The sequence below is a fragment of the Triticum urartu genome, chromosome 4A (assembly GCF_056163025.1).
Source record: "Triticum urartu cultivar PI428250 chromosome 4A, HENAU_Tu73, whole genome shotgun sequence".
NCBI classification, from domain to species: domain Eukaryota; kingdom Viridiplantae; phylum Streptophyta; class Magnoliopsida; order Poales; family Poaceae; genus Triticum; species Triticum urartu.
The window spans coordinates 255347108-255350831 of record NC_141876.1 but is presented as its reverse complement, the minus strand read 5'-3'; the positions used below and the strand labels follow the sequence as shown (position 1 = coordinate 255350831).

General features: G+C 53.1%; 1 long non-coding RNA gene across 1 annotated transcript; it reads right to left on the bottom strand.

Annotated features, from left to right (window-relative positions):
* Positions 1 to 271: 271 nt before the first annotated feature.
* On the bottom strand, positions 272 to 3397 carry LOC147975525 (uncharacterized). The gene is made up of 3 exons (XR_015602049.1): positions 2997 to 3397; positions 1863 to 1937; positions 272 to 565 (listed from the first exon to the last, which is right to left on the bottom strand). It is a non-coding gene; the product is annotated as an uncharacterized LOC147975525 (long non-coding RNA).
* Between the last annotated feature and the right edge of the window lie 327 nt (positions 3398 to 3724).

Genomic DNA, 3724 nt, shown 5'->3' with positions numbered 1-3724 from the left:
TGATTCCAAAAGTCCATCAGTATGGAGTTTCTTCATGCGCTTTATACCAATATGACCCAAACGGCAGTGCCACAAATAAGTTGCACTATTATTATCAACTCTGCATCTTTTGGCTTCAACATTATGAATATGTGTATCACTACTATCGAGATTCATCAAAAATAGATGTGACGCCCCCGATTTAATTGTACACTAATCATACACGCAAACGTGTGCGATCAAGATCAGGGACTCACGGGAAGATATCACAACACAACTCTACAAATAAAATAAGTCATACAAGCATCATATTACAAGCCAGGGGCCTCGAGGGCTCGAATACAAGAACTCGATCATAGACGAGTCAGCGGAAGCAACAATATCTGAGTACAGACATAAGTTAGACAAGTTTGCCTTAAGAAGGCTAGCACAAACTGGGATACAGATCGAAAGAGGCGCAGGCCTCCTGCCTGGGATCCTCCTAACTACTCCTGGTCGTCGTCAGCGGGCATCACGTAGTAGTAGGCACCTCCGGTGTAGTAGGAGTCATCGTCGAAGGTGGCGTCTGGCTCCTGGGATCCAACATCTGGTTGCGACAACCAGGTAGAAGGGATAGGGGGAAAAGAGAGAGAAAGCAACCGTGAGTACTCATCCAAAGTACTCGCAAGCAAGGAGCTACACTACATATGTATGCATTGGTATCAAATGGAATAAGGCTATCATATGTGGACTGAACTGCAGAAAGCCGGAATAAGGGGGGATAGCTAGTCCTTTCGAAGACTACGCTTCTGGCAGCCTCCGTCTTGCAGCATGTAGGAGAGATTAGACTGAAGTCCTCCAAGTAGCATCGCATAGCATAATCCTAACCGATGATCCTCCCCTCGTCGCCCTGTGAGAGAGCGATCACCGGTTGTATCTGGCACTTGGAAGTGTGTGTTTTATTACGTATCCGGTTCTAGTTGTCATAAGGTCAAGGTACAACTCCAAGTCGTCCTGTTACCGAAGATCACGGCTATTCGAATAGATTAACTTCCCTGCAGGGGTGCACCACATACCCCAACACGCTCGATCCCATTTGGCCGGACACACTTTCCTGGGTCATGCCCGGCCTCGGAAGATCAACACGTCGCAGCCCCACCTAGGCACAACAGAGAGGTCAGCACGCCGGTCTAAACCTAAGCGCACAGGGGTCTGGGCCCATCGCCCTTAGCACACCTGCACGTTGCGTGGGCGGCCGGAAGCAGACCTAGCCTAGTGGCGTTCCAGTCCAATCCGGCGCGCGCCGCTCCGTTGCTGACGTCACGAAGGCTTCGGCTGATACCACGACGCTGGGATACCCATAACTACTCCCACGTAGATGGTTAGTGCGTATAGGCCAGTAGCCAGACTCAGATCAAATACCAAGATCTCGTTAAACGTGTTAAGTATCCGCGAACGCCGACTAGGGCCAGGCCCACCTCTCTCCTAGGTGGTCTCAACCTGCCCTGTCGCTCCGCCTCAAAGTAACAGTCGGGGGCCGTCGGGAACCCAGGCCCACCTCTACCAGGATGGAGCCACCTGCCCCTTCAGCCCCCATCTCCGAACAGTATCACAGGTAAGGTAACTGTGTAAAGTATCTTGTATATGCCCGTGGTCACCTCCCGAAGTGATCACGGCCCAGTAGTATAGCATGGCAGACGGACAAGAGTGTAGGGCCACTGATGGAACACTAGCATCCTATACTAAGCAGTAGGATAGCAGGTAATGGTAACAACAGTAGTAGCAAGGATAGGCTATGCATCAGGATAGGAATAACGGAAAGCAGTAACATGCTACACTACTCTAATGCAAGCAGTATAGAGAAAAGAGTAGGCGATATCTGGTGATCAAAGGGGGGGGCTTGCCTGGTTGCTCTGGCAAGAGAGAGTGGTCGTCAACACCGTAGTCGTACACACGGACATCGGCAGCGGTCTCGGAGTCTACCGGAAAGGAGTAACGGAGGGGGAACACAATAAATAACAGAGCAATCAAATGCAACACAAAGCAAGACGCGGCAATACGTTGTGCTAGGGGTGACCTAACGCGGTACGAGGTGGTACCGGTGAAGGGGGAGAACATCCGGGAAAATATCCCCGGTGTTTCTCGTTTTCGGACAGACGAACCGGAGGGGGAAAGTTGCGTGTTCGCTATGCTAGGGATGCGTGGCGGATGAACGGGCTGCGTATCCGAATTCGTCTCGTCGTTCTGAGCAACTTTCATGTACAAAGTTTTTTCATCCGATATACGGTTTATTTCATATTAATTTTCTAATGTTTTAATTCATTTTTGGAATTAACAGATTTAGTTTAAATAAAAACAGATTTACTGCATCAGCATGACATCATCATGATGTCAGCAGTCAATAGTGTGTTTGACTGGGTCAACTGATGTGTGGGTCCTGGTTGTCATAGACTACTAACTAATTATTTGTTAACATTTAATTAGCAGGTTTAATTAGAGTTAATTAGTTATCTAAACAGTGTTAATTAAGTTAATTAATTAATTGCATAAATAATTAAGTATTATTTAATTTAACTAATCCTTTTTATTAAATTAATTATATATTTCATTTTTTTAATTCGTTCTGGGGCGGGTCCACGTGTCATTGCCCCCAGGGGCCTATCGGGCGTGGCCCGAAAGAGCAAGCGGGCAGCGGGCGAAGCGATGCCCGACCAGGCGAGGGCCGAGCGGCCGCCGACGGGCGCCGGCGTCGGGCGACGACTGGGGCCGCGGCGAGGCTGGCCGAGAATGGCACCGGCGAGGCCGGACGAGCGCCGGACTGCCGTAGAGGACGGCGGGTCGCGCGAGGGGGCGGTGGAGGCGGCTGCAGGGCAGGGCGGCAGGGGAGCCGCGGGACCGTGCGGCGGCGAGCAACGGGAGCGAAGCGGCGTCGCAGGGCAGCGGGGCGCCGGCGGGGAGTCGAGGCGGGCGCGGCAGTAGCAGCCAAGGCGAGGCGGAGCGAGCGGCAGTAGGCGATGCAGAGGAGGAGGGAGGCTCACGGGGTAGTTGTAGGGTATGAGGCAGCGGGTGGTGGGGCGGTTGACGGGGACGACCGGGACGGAGAGGAGAAGCAGGCCAGCGGGGAAGAGGCGCCGGCGAGGTCGAGATCCGGCGGAGAGGTTCGGTGCGGCGACCCTGGAGGAGCGGGCGGGCGGAGGCGGCGGTCCTCAGGCACGGTGCGGCGCGGTCCGGTGATGGTGAACGGCGGCGCCGCCAACGGGGACGGCCCGGTCCGATCTGGATCGGGTGAGAGGGAGAGACGAGGGAGGCGTTCAGCAGGGTCCGGCGGGGTCGAACGGCGTCGGCGCCACCGGGGTAGAGACGAGGGGCGTCGGGCAGAGGTGAGGGGGATCTCTCGATCCAAAACGAGAGAACGAGAGGGAGAGGTGGATCGGGGGGAGTGGGGTGTAGCGGGCTAGGGTTTGCGGGTGGTGGGGGGGTTATGCGAGGAGAGATGGGCCGGTCGGGGTGGGCTGGCTGACTGGGCCGGCCAGTTGGCTAGCTACGCCAGTTGGCTCAGTTGGCCAGGGGGGGGGGGTTCTCTTTTTCATTTTATTTTCTATTTAAAACTTTGCTATTGTTTTCAATTAAACTGTAAACAGTTTTGTTAGATATGAGACTTGCCTCATAAAACAAGCACATTATGTCTACGAGTCACAAAATGTTCGAGGCCAAAATGAGTTGTCTAATCATTTCTAGAAATTGGAAAGGCCAATTTTAAATGTTG